The 13,733-nt window shown below is 42.9% G+C and overlaps 1 protein-coding gene across 1 annotated transcript in view; it reads right to left on the bottom strand.

Moving 5' to 3' along the window:
• Positions 1-2,501, bottom strand: part of ppp2r5eb (protein phosphatase 2, regulatory subunit B', epsilon isoform b) — a 38,356-nt gene extending 35,855 nt beyond the window's left edge. Inside the window, exon 1 of the mRNA XM_014190090.3 lies at positions 2,106-2,501. The gene's annotated coding sequence lies outside the window, so the exon portion shown is untranslated. The remainder of the gene's footprint in view (positions 1-2,105) is intronic.
• Positions 2,502-13,733: the final 11,232 nt, after the last annotated feature.

The raw sequence follows: 13,733 nt of genomic DNA, 5'->3' as shown, positions 1-13,733 counted from the left end.
ACATGTAAACCGGTGCGCAAAGGACCTGAAAATAGGACCTGCTTACTATGGCTAAATAAAACTAAAATCGAGAACGTTTCTGGGAAAGGAAGTGCTATCGTGATTAAAACTGAGGATAGGCATTTACCAGAGGTCCGGACTTTTCCTAGTGAAGAAAGTATACTGAATCATGAGAACTGACGGGTGATATATAATTATGACCCAGTCAGTTCCCGATAGTCTATAATGATTGCACAGAGCTCAGGCACATCATAAAACAAGGCAATCCCATAATGCACCAAGCCCAAACTGACAGGCACCCAGAGAAGGCTGATAAGGTGGGGGAACAGTGACTAAGACTTGGGCTATATTACAGTCAGGCACATGGCATAGGCACTTACTCCCATCATAAATACAGGGGACTTTGGATGCTAAGTTATCTTGTCTGGGATATGATGTTTACCTTCCTCAATGTGACATTCAAAACCCTTCAGAATGACCCGGTGGGACACATGAAAATTGTGTGTACACACGCACGCTCACTCAAACACAAACGAGAGACAAACACTGGCACACACCTGTGCATCCACTCCAGCAAGATTGGCAGGATGCTTAAATCACAATCATGTACACCTACAGTGTGAATAAAATGTTCAACATGATTCACTGGGTTTATGCATTTTCTAAGAAAAACATGGTTTGCAGAAATAACACCAAAAAAAAAACCTTCAAATGAAATCTCAATGAAGCCACCCTTTTCTGTATGCTTTCATAAACAAAATAAAGACCACACCAAATATGCCACTGGAGAACATCTGGTCAAGGACTCTAATAGTACACACTGGTTGTCAAAATCTTCATTCCAAACGGCAAGGCTCAGAAATGTCACAGTATTCCTCAACCAAACAGGGCCAATGTATGTATGTATGTATGATGATTACATTTCCTCTGAACCTGACCTTCTGGGCAAGCCTCCACAAGAACAAATGGATTCATTTTAACATTATGCACATCTAGGAAACCCTTGGTTAGTTAGCCCACAAACTTCTATTAAAACCGGGTTAACCACGATTGTTGATTCAAATGCACCGATAAATATTAAAATACGCATGGGTAAAATTAAACTAACTAGCTATAAAACAAATACCTATTAAAAACCAATCTAGCTAGGAACAATTATTTGTTCACATGGACCTGCCAATTGCCCCATGCTTTCTTTGGTGGAACATGGTTTGATAACAAATTCGATGAAGCACACCCTGACCACAACATAATGACTGCATTCGCCTGTCAGCTGGAAACCGAATGTAAATTCTCTCCATCTCTAGTGAGAGCGTGAAAACATATGCTAATCCATATGCATCTCAAAGATACCTAGCTAACGACCTTTGTTGAGACATTCCGTCAACACCAATGCAATGTAACGTAACGCAATGCAAGTGTTGACGGTTGTATTGCTATAATAATAACTAGTGGATAGCATAGGCGCAGCATCAACTCTATTTATCTTGAACAAACACGTATAGCTAGCGAAGTCAAGATCACAGTAATTGGTGCTAACGTTAGCAACCTAGCCATCCGACATTTCCACCTAAAACAAGCGTCCTCTTCAGTGTTTGTCGTTAGCTAGCTGTACTTACAATATACTGTTTTGGTCTTAACACAATATAATTTAATACCGGTAATATTGGTAGTAATATGAGTAAAATATAAGATTATCGTTATTTAATGGCTAGTAACGACAGAAAGTGAGCTAACGGTTAGCCAGCTGTGATGATGTTGGGTCGTTCGCTAGCTAACGTTACCTATCTAGCTAGCTAAATTCGTCAGCCAGTCATAGCTAGGTAGCTAACTAATGTTAGCGAGTTACATGAACGTTGCAGGAATGAGTACTGTGTGTGTTACATAACGTTGTATAGCCATCTAGCATTTAAAACTATTTAATTTAGCAAAAATATGTATTCTAATATGTATTCTACTGACATCAAGTTGTGAAAACGAGCTCAACATTAATCCCACACATCTCTCGATATGGATACTAGCTAGCTTCTAATGCTAACTAGAACCACACGTACCCGAAACAAGATAGCTGCAGACGAACGAGAATGAGCCGTATCGTACATTACCTTGATCCTCTGAGGCTCTGTGGTTCGAAACGAAGACGGTGGCAAGTAGTTATCCTGTATTAGACGATATTAAACTAAAATGCTTCCAATCCCGTACAAGTAGCCTCTCGCAAGTAGCGGAAAAAACACCAGAAAAGGCTATCTTGGCCTTTATTAGACAGCCAAACCCACGAGCACCTTTTACCTTCTAACGAAATAATCCTCCGAGTCCCATTAATAACAAAATACGGATGTATAAAAATATTAAGCTGAGTCAATCACATTCCCTAGTTATGAAGGAAATCACTTGTTTACATCACACCTCTGTACTTTAGGTTAATTTTCTTTTGACAGTGTTTTATTTGGGGTAATCTCTTTTCACCCTATTGTCAATATTACTGGGCTGAGTCCATGGCACACAAAACAGAGATACAACTAACCGTGATGCTCGGTTTCGACCTAAAGACGATGGTGATTGGTCGGTTTGAAAGACGTAATGGATGGGGTTGGATGTTCGACAACGTCCATCATTGTGCGAGTTGAGACGCTCATAGAGATGAATAAAAACAGGTAGGTTGAAGAGCATGGGACCAGGAAAGAGATTGGGTAGAAAACGAGATGGGAATCTCGAATCCTCCCCATATGGAATGAAGCTAAACCTGTCCAAGGCCCAACCAACCCTGATTTATGTTCATCCGCACTGAAGGATGGTTTTGAACAGGCAAACACTAGCTACTTCTCTCAAATCAAATACAATTAATTGTATTGGTCACATACACATATTTAGCAGATGTTATTGTGAATGTAGCGAAATGCTTGCGTTCCTAGATCCAACAGTGCAGTAGTATCTAGCAATTCACAACAATACACACAAATGGAATTAAGAAATATGTAAATATTAGGACGAGCAATGTCGGAGTGGCATTGACTAAAACACAGTAGAATAGAAAGCAGTATATGAAATGAGTAAAGCAGTATGTAAACGTTATTAATTAAAGTGACTAGTGTTCCATTATTAAAGTGACCAGTGATTCCATATCTATGTAAATTCAGCAAAAAAAGAAACATCCCCTAACTGTTAACTGTGTTAATTTTCAGCAAACTTAACATGTGTAAATATTTGTATGAACATAATAAGATTCAACAACTGAGACATAAACTGAACAAGTTCCACAGACATGTGACTAACAGAAATTGAATAATGTGTCCCTGAACAAAGGGGGGTTCAAAATCGAAAGTAACAGTCAGTATCTGGTGTGGCCACCAGCTGCATTAAGTACTGCAGTGCATCTCCTCCTCATGGACTGCACTAGATTTGACAGTTCTTGCTGTGAGGTGTTACACCACTCTTCCACCAAGGCACCTGCAAGTTCCCAGACATTTCTGGGGGGAATGGCCCTAGCCCTCACCCTCCGATCCAACAGGTCCCAGACGTGCTCAATGGGACTGAGATCCGGGCTCTTCGCTGGCCATGGCAGAACACTGACATTCCTGTCTTGCAGGAAATCATGCACAGAATGAGCAGTATGGCTGGTGGCATTGTCATGCTAGAGGGTCATGTCAGGATGAGCCTGCAGGAAGGGTACCACATGAGGGAGGAAGATGTCTTCCCTGTAATGCACAGCGTTGAGATTGCCTGCTATGACAACAAGCTCAGTCCGATGATGCTATGACACACTGCCCCAGACCATGACAGACCCTCCACCTCCAAATCGATCCCGCTCCAGAGTACAGGCCTCGGTGTAACGCTCATTCCTTCGACGATAAACGTGAATCTGATCATCACCCCTGGTGAGACAAAACCGCGGCTCGTCAGTGAAGAGCACTTTTTGCCAGTCCTTATCTGGTCCAGCGACGATGGGTTTGTGCCCATAGGCGACGTCATTGCCGGTGATGTCTGGTGAGGACCTGCCTTACAATAGGCCTACAAGCACTCAGTCCAGCCTCTCTTCGCCTATTGCGGACAGTCTGAGCACTGATGGAGGGATTGTGCGTTCCTGGTGTAACTCTGGCAGTTGTTGTTGCCATCCTGTACCTGTCCCGCAGGTGTGATGTTCGGATGTATTGATCCTGTGCAGGTGTTGTTACACATGGTCTGCCACTGCGAGGAAGATCCGCTGTCCATCCTGTCTCCCTGTAGCGCTTTCTTAGGCGTCTCACAGTACGGACATTGCAATTTATTGCCCTGGCCACATCTGCAGTCCTCATGCCTCCTTGCAGTATGCCTAAAGCATGTTCATGCAGATGAGCAGGGACCCTGGGTATCTTTCTTTTGGTGTTTTTCAGAGTTAGTAGAATGGCCTCTTTAGTGTCCTAAGTTTTCATAAATGTGACCTTAATTGCCTACTGTCTGTAAGCTGTTAGTGTCTTAACGACTGTTCCACAGATTAATTGTTAATGGTTCATTGAACAAGCATGGGAAACAGTGTTTAAACCCTTTATAATGAAGATCTGTGAAGTTGAAAAACAGGGTCCTGAAAAAGGGACGTTTCTTTTTTTGCTCAGTTTATTTAGGGGCAGCAGCCTCTAAGGTGCAGGTTGAGTATTTTTATTTACAATGACGGCCAAACCCGGACGACGCTGGGCCAATTGAGCGCCACCCTATGGGATTCCCAATCACGGCCGGATGTGATACAGCCTGGATACGAACCAGGGACTGTAGTGACACCTCTTGCACTGAGATGCACTGCTGTGCCACAGTAACCGGGTGGGAACCTGCTAGTGATGGCTATTTAACATTCTGATGGCCTTGAGATAGAAGCTGTTTTTCAGTTTCCTGTACTGACCTCACCTTCTGGATGCTCGTGGGGTAAACAGGCTGTCGATCGGGTGGCTAGGGTGGTTGATGTCCTTGATGATGATCTTTTTGGCCTTCCTGTGACATTGGGTGCTGTCGGTGTCCTGGAGGGAAAGCAGTGTGCCCCCGGTGATGCATTGGGCAGACCGCACCACCCTCTGGAGAGCCCTGCGGTTGCGGGTGGTGGAGTTGCCGTACCAGGTGGTGATACAGTCAGAGAGGATGCTCTCAATTGTGCATGTGTAAAAGTTTGTGAGGGTCTTAAAGGCCAAGCCAAATTTCTTCAGCCTCCTGTGGTTGAATAGGCGCTATTGCACCTTCCTCACCACACTGTCTGTGTGGGTGTACCATTTCAGATTGTCAGTGATGTGTACGCTGAGGAACTTGAAGCTTTTCACCTTCTCCCCAATGTGGATAGGTGTGTGCTTCCCTCTGCTGTTTCCTGAAGTCCAGTGTGAGGTTATTTTCCTGGCACCACTCCGCCAGGACCCTCACCTCCTCCCTGTAGGCTGTCTCATCATTGTTGGTAATCAGACCTACTACTGTTGTGTCATCTGTAAACTTGATGATTGAGTTGGAGGCGTGCGTGGCCACACAGTCATTGGTGAACAGGGAGTACAGGAGTGGGCTGAGCACGCAGTGTGCAGTACGATGGCGATTGCATCGTCTGTGGATCTATTGGGGCGGTATGCAAATTGAAGGGGGTCTAGAGTGTCAGGTAAGGTAGAAGTGATATGATCCTTAACTAGCCTCTCAAAGCACTTCATGATGACAGATGTGAGTGTTACAGGTCGATAGTCATTTAGTTCAGTTACCTTTTGCTTTCTTGAGTACAGGAACAATTGTGGACATCTTGAAGCAAGTGGGGACAGCAGACTGGGATAGGGAGAGATTGAATATGTCCCTAAACACAAATGAGATTGAATATGTCCGTCTCGGTTTCCCATTAATTCTATTATTTAAATAGCACACACACATTACGGATAGAAGGCGAGGATTTACAATAACAGTTGGCTCTATTTATCCACTGAGATTAAATGATCTTTTTTCAGAAAATGCACCGCATCAACTGTTACATAATAAATACAGAAATAGTACGGATAAGAATAATACCTCAAAAACAGATTGGCAATTAGTGAAAATATTAAAACAAATTACAGCTCTGAAATTGAAAATATACAAGCATTTGTTATCGGAGTTGATTTTCAACAGTGACACTGTGCAGTAGCTATAGTATTTAATAGCTATAGCATTGGGAAGGTCTTCAGACCACTTCCCTTTTTCCACATTTTGTTACGTTACAGCCTTATTCTAAAATTGATTACATTTATTTAAAAAAATCCTAATCTACACATAATAATACCCCAAAATGACAAAGCAAAAACAGGTTTAAATCTTTTTTTGCAAATGTATTAAAAATAAAAAACTGAAATACCTTATTTATATAAGTATTCAGACCCTTTGCTATGAGACTCGAAATTGAGCTCAGGTGCATCCTGTTTCCATTGATCATCCTCGAGGTGTTTTTACAACTTGAATGGAGTCCACCTGTGGTAAATTCAATTGATTGGACAGGATTTGGAAAGGCACACACCTGTCTATTTAAGGTCCCATAGTTGACAGTGCATGTCAGAGCAAAAACCAAGCCATGAGGTCGAAGGAATTGTCCGTAGAGCTCCGAAACAGGATTGTGTCGAGGCACAGATCTGGGGAAGGGTACCAAAAAATGTGTGCAGTATTGAAAGTCCCCAAGAACACAGTGGCCTCCAAGGGTCTTTTCACAGTCCCCAGGTCCAGAACAAATTCACAGAATCGTACAGTATTATACAGAGCCATGAGTGCATGGAACTCCCTACCATCTTTTATAGCGCAAGTGAACAGAAAAACCTGGTTTAAAAAAACAAATAAAGCAAACACCTTATGGCATAACGTCTCTCCCCAAATGACCTACTTTTTGTGTGTATGTACTGACATGTATATGTAACTGATAGATGCACACGCACCCACACACACTACATGTTAATGTTTTTCAATGTACAGTATGTAAATTGTAAAGTCTTTTGTCTGTAATGTCTTATTTCGTTGTGTCAGATCCCAGTTAGACTAGCTTTCGCCACTGGTGTCGTCTTATGGGGATCCTAATAAAACAAATAAATTGCCTCGATTCGGCAGTTTCGTCCAGAACACAATGGTATTTGTAGTTCTTTATGATAGCCACATTAGCAGCTATTTAGCATTTCATTTTCTGTGGGTAAATACAGGCAAATATATTGATACAAGTCACCTTGTCCTAGAGAGATTTACACAATTATCAAAACGTCACTCCAGGGTAAGCCTACACGACACTCAACCTTTATTTTAAGAGTTTCTCAAATTAATGATAGAAAAATGATTGGAACAAACTCCCTGTTTGACTGCTATGTTTTATGGGTATTATGACTCATACTGTGGTATTCTAATGGGAATATTGTTAGACCAGAAGTTGCACCATTATTTCTTTCAGCTTTGGTCGTCTTGAAACTGTTCAGCCCCAAAATGATTTTTTGTTGTTGTTGTAGTGAAATAATCAATATAGACAAGATCATTGAATCATTGTTACATAAAGTGTGTGTGTGGGGGAGTGGTGGGTGGTGTGTCAGGTCGATCATACTTGACTGCTAATCTAATTAAAATAGGATGCTTATGATGAAACTGATATTAGCGGACTGACTGATAAATATAACGCTACAAAGATATTAGCACATAACAAAAAAAATGTATTACCTTGATTTTCCAACTCATGTACAATGTACAATTAATGAAAAAGAGACATTGACACACCACAGGAAGCAGCTGGCACAGTAAACCTAATGAATGGAAAGCTCATCTCTGCCCTGAAGACTTTGAAATTGAACCCCATAAACACTCAACCTGTCTCAGGACTGCATGTGAGGGAACATACAGTACATACACAGCAGAGTCCCTGCACAGAAACTGCCATGTTATTCCACTCTGTGCCATATGAGTGGAATGAAAGCTACTCCTCTGAATATGAAGAAGTACTGAGTGATCCGGTTCTGAACCCTGGCCTTTGTGACCACTGAGTATGTTAATTAGGTGACAGGAAGGTATGCTTTAGATCAGCTAGCATTAGTATTGTCACGCACTGACCATAGAGAGCCTTTTATTCTCTATGTTGGTTAGGTCAGGGTGTGACTAGGATGGGTTATCTAGGTTGTTTTATGTCTATGTTGGCCTGGTATGGTTCCCAATCAGAGGCAGCTGTTTATCGTTATCTCTGATTGGGGATCATATTTAGGTAGCCATCTCCCCACTGGTTTTTGTGAGATCTTGTTTTGAGTTAGTGCATGTAGCACCTCTGAAGTCACGGTTCGTTGTTTCTTTATTTGTTTTGTTCAAAGTTTTGCTTAATAAAATATGTGGAACTCAGAGCACGCTGCGCCTTGGTCTGTCTCTCCACACAATTGTGACAGAAGATCCCACCACAACAGGACCAAACAGCGTGCCCAGGAGGAGAGTGTATCCTGGACTTGGGAGGAAATCCTGGCAGGACAGGATCGCCTTCCTTGGCAGGAGCAGCAGACGCAAGGAGAGAAGGGAGGACAGCGACGACGCCGGGGTTCGTGGCCACAAAGACAGCCCAAAATACGGCCCAAATGTTTTGTTGTTGGTGGGGGCACACGGGGTGGTCGGCGGAGCCGAGGAATGAGCCAGAGACAGTCAGGGAGTTGAAGGAGGTCTCGATGAAAGATTCCAGAGAGAGGTGGTGGCGATGAGAGAGCTGCGGTGTGGGCGTGCTGAGGAGCGAGACACCAGTCCGGTGTCATCTGCACCGGTTTCCCGCATCTGACCTCCAGTGCGCCTCCCCAGTCCGGTACGTCCTGTGTCTCCTCCACTCACTCGCCCTGAGGTGTGTGTCACCGTTCCGGTACAATTTGTGCCGGTTCTACGCACCAGGTCTCCAGTGCGCCTCCACAGCCCAGTACGTTCTGTGCCAGCTCCCCGCACTCGGCGTGCGGAGTGTGTCATCTGTCCGGGACAATTTGTGCCGGCTCTACGCACCAGACCTCCAGTACGCCTCCACAGTCCAGTACGTCCTGTGCCTGCTCCTCAGACTCGCCCCGAAGAGTGTGTCACCAGTCCGGTGCAACCTGTACCGGCCCCACGCATCAGGCCTCCAGTGTGCCTCCCCAGTCCGGTACGTCCTGTGCCTGCTCCCCGCACTCACCCTGAAGAGCGTGTCACCAGTCCGGTGCAACCTGTGCCGGCTCCACGCATCAGGCCTCCAGTGCGCCTCCCCAGTCCGGTACATCCTGTGCCTGCTCCTTGCACTCGCCCTGAAGTGTGTGTCACCAGTCAAGAGCCTCTGGCGACGGTCCCCAGTCCGGAACCCCCTGCGACGGTCCACAGTCCGGAACCCCCTGCGACGGTCCACAGTCCGGAACCCCCTGCGATGGTCCACAGTCCGGAATCCCCTGCGACGGTCCACAGTCCGGAACCCCCTGCGACGGTCCACAGTCCGGAACCCCCTGCGACGGTCAACATTCCGGAGCCTCCAACGGGGGTCAACGGTCCGGAGCTTCCAGGCAAGGCGTACAGTCCCGCGCCAGGGCACGAGTCTCTCTCTGCGCCGGTGCCCAGTCCAGGCACGGTGTCCAGTCCAGCTCCAAGGCCGGAGCCTTCCTCTGCGCCGGTGCCCAGTCCGGGCACGGCGTTCTACCCGGCTCCATGGCAGGACCCGTGGTCTGGGCGGGGCTAAGACGCTAACTACCTTTAGAGCCTATTGACAATAGTATCCTCTGGCCGATGTGATATGAAAGTAGAGGGCTGCAATTGAAAATCAATTCACATTTGGAGTATTTGTTAATTTGCCTCTGAACAGAACATGTAAGGTTCTTGTACTACAAGGGTGTTTTCACACTAGGTCCCTTTCAGACAATTTTTGTGAACTCAGTTCGGTCCGAAAGAAATCAGACCCCTCAAAAAAGCCCCAGAAGCGAACCGAACTGAGACCATCTGGAGAGGTGGTCTGAGTTTGGTTAGCTTGAATTCCTAGGCCCGGTTCGCTTTTTAAGGGCATTGTGAACACAAAGCTCCCCATGTTCTCTTGTCATTATTCCCACACAACACACTAGAATACTGCAATACTGTTTCCCCTGCCATAACCCCTCACATTGGTGCTAGAAAGCAGAGAAGATGGTGATGTGCAGGTCCTCTGAAAAAAAATGTCTGCTGTTTTTGGATATTGATTAGATTTGAGTTTTTAGTCCAGATTATTTGTTAGCAATATGTGGTCTATAAAGAGAACTTTATAAACTTTTTTTATTAGCTTGTGGGGTTTGAATAGTTTGAGAAGACAACTGACAACTGTTTAGAGTTTGAGACAACAACTATGTGAGCTTATTACAGCAATATAGACACTATGTCCTGGGATTTCCCATGAGAAGAACCCCTTACTTTCTAACAACTTTCTAACGCCCTTGTCTCACAAACAACGCTCTAGCTCAGCTCCCCGTTAATCACTCAGACTAAAAGAAGAAGAAATAGAAGAATCCAATGGTACAAGAAGTCCAAAACGCGCCTGTGTTGCAGTGGGACTTATTGGGTTAACATTGCGATCATAACATCCGCGTATCATATCAGGTCCAAGATGGGAAAAATACTTGTTTTGTCCTATTACTAAACTTTGAGGGAACATAATATTATTTTAACACAGTAAAAATGGATTGTAAACATTTTGTCATGTGTGCCACTAGTCGATCAATAATACAGTGTGGTGGCATGGCACACCATTGCTTCCTTGTGATCTTGGTGGAGAAGATGAGAGGAGAGGAGAATGTAAACCATTGAGGCCAATGAACAGAAAAGAGAAACAACTTGATGAGGAGAGGACACACACATCAATTCCTGCAGCCTCTTGCATGGTGTTCGTTTCAATACTTGCCTCTTGGAACTGTCCCTAACATTAACTTCTCCTGTCTCTGTATCTTCTCCTGTCTCCCTCTTCCTTACAGGGTTTAAAGCGGAACTATGAGGCGCGAACACATGAGAGAGGGATGAGGCAGATGACAGGAGAAAAAAGAAGAATGGAGGGGAGGACAAACAGAGAAGAGGTGTTGCTCAGGGAACGGGGGTGGAGGGAAGACACACGCCCAAACCAGCCCCCACTCCTGATCTGAGCACACACACACACACACACACACACACACACACACACACACACACACACACACACACACACACACACACACACACACACACACACACACACACGCACGCACGCACACACACACACACACACACACACACACTAACGTTAAAGCCAGCTATACCCTTCCTATGACGTTAAATGCTTGCTTTCAATCCAAATACAGTATCATATAAGAAAGAAGATATACTGTGCTTGAATATTATATAATATTATAGATTTTATGCCTGACTTACTTACAATATTGTTTAAGAATTGTAATTAATTTCAGGTCATTTCATATTTTAGGGCAGGGAGGGAGTGGTGGGACCTACCCTCTAGGCACTTCAAGTAGATCTTCTCTAGTCCAGTCATATAGTCACCATTGAAATGATTGGCACCCTTCATAAAGCAATGGTTAATTGACCACCAAATCAACATTTTGTAATTGCCATCTCAGTCTCCTGACTTTATCCCCACTTAAAACCTATGGTTTGAATTGAATAGGGGAGTCCATGAGTGCAGACGAAGGATATCAAGAATCTGGAAAGATACTGTACAGAAGAATAATCTAAGATCGCTCCCAATGTGTTCTCCAACCTCATAAAAGATTTTAGAAAAAGGCTGTGCTGTTATCATCGCAAGGGGAGAGTGCCGGAGTATTGAAAATGGGTGCCAATCATTTTGAACCCTCTTTTTGATAGAGAAAATATTTACTTTTTATACAAAATCTATTTCTATGACAAATTGTATAAGGATAAAATAATATAATTTCCCAATTTTTAGTGGGGCATACAATATAGCTCAGTATTTGTATTATTTATTTGGTAGCATTTTTTGCTAATCTTTTTCAAGGGTTCCAATTATTTTGGAGGTAACTGTATCTACACTAGGGTTTGGTTTGGAACTGGGCATATCTTATATTACCCAAGTCAAGTGCACTGGGTGTGTGATAGTAATAAGCCATATACTAGTGGTGCGTTATATTATAATGATAGTTAACATACCTTTGAGACTCTCACTGCACTTTGGGGATATGTGTTAGGCACTATATGCACTTTATTTAGTTGTATGACTGATATGTGGGGCGTACATCAAAACTAAATGTATAATTCAATTATAACTATACGTTCTATTTCAAGTGTAATTTCGGACTCAATCTCGGTATAATCAAGATTGTGAAATTGTTTTAATTTATTGATTTCTTTCTCTTGAAACTATTGCACACACAAAGCTCTTGTGTTATAATGTTGAATAAATGAATGCACTTCAAACTCATTTCATTTGTTCAAGGGAAGTGTGAGCTGAGACAAAGAAAACAGTTTTAGGTTTAAACAACATCTTTAATCATACGGTTCAATGGCAACAGCTATTGTTCACATTGTGGGAGGCAACTCGTTAGTGTATCATGCAATTATTATATTATTACTGTTGAATTAAAATTGAATTAGGTTCCCTGAAAATGTACTGTAATATACAGTAAACTAGTATTTTTCCAATCTTGTAGCTGGCAAAATATGGGCACGTTACGCTTTGCAATGTTAATGACAATGGATTATTTATCTACAGTGCCTTCAGAAAGTATTCCTACTCCTTGATTTATTCCATATATTGTTGTGCTGCAGCCTGAATTGAAAATTGATTAATTTGATTTGTTTCTCACCCATCTACGCACAATACCCCATAATGACAAAGTGAAAACATGTTTTCAAAATGTTTGCACATTTATTGACAATGAAATACAGAAATGTCTTGTTTACATAAGTATTCACACCCCTGAATAAATACATGTTAGAATAACCTTTGGCAGTGACCTCTTAAGGATCCGCCGCTTTTTTCATTTTTCGCCTAAAAGACATCCAAATCTAACTTCTTGTAGCAAGGATATGCATATTCTTGATACCATTTGAAAGGAAACACTTTGAAGTTTGTGGAAATGGGAAATGAATGTAGGAGAATATAACACATTAGATCTGGTAAAAGATAATACAAAGATTTTTTTTTTGTAACATCTTTGAAATGCAAGGAAAAGGCCATAATGTATTATTCCAGCCAAGGCGCAATTTAGATTTTGGTCACTAGATGGCAGCAGTGTATGTGCAATGTTTTAGACTGATCCAATGAACCATTGCATTTCTGTTCCAAATTTTGTATCAAGACTGCCCAAATGTGCCTAATTGGAATATTAATAACTTTTCAAGTTCATAACTGTGCACTCTACTCAAACAATAACATTGTATTATTTCACTGTAATAGCTACTGTAAATTGGACAGTTCAGTTAGATTAACAAGAATTTAAGCTTTCTGAAAATATCAGATATGTCTACATCCTGGGAAATTTCTTGTTATTTACAACCTCATGCTAATCGCATCAGTGCACATTAGCTCAACCGTCCCGTGGGTGGGACACCAATTTGTAGAGATCCTTACCACTCCTCTTTATATTCTGTTAGAGCCAGTTTGCACTGTTCTGTGAAGGGAGTAGTACACAGCGTTGTACGAGATCTTAAGAGGTTTTAAAAGTACTTCACACCACTGGTTGTACTCCATGCTATCACAGACACCATAATAGCACAGATATGAAGATGAGTCCTCTATTTATGTCTATGGTGCATACAATGAGACAGAGGGAAGAGACAGAAGAATGTGAGATCGAGAGAGATAG

The sequence above is a fragment of the Salmo salar genome, chromosome 01 (genome assembly GCF_965601325.2).
Source record: "Salmo salar chromosome 01, fSalSal1, whole genome shotgun sequence".
Taxonomy (NCBI): domain Eukaryota; kingdom Metazoa; phylum Chordata; class Actinopteri; order Salmoniformes; family Salmonidae; genus Salmo; species Salmo salar.
The sequence above is the reverse complement of the archived record's forward strand: the minus strand, read 5'-3'. Positions and strand labels throughout refer to the sequence as shown.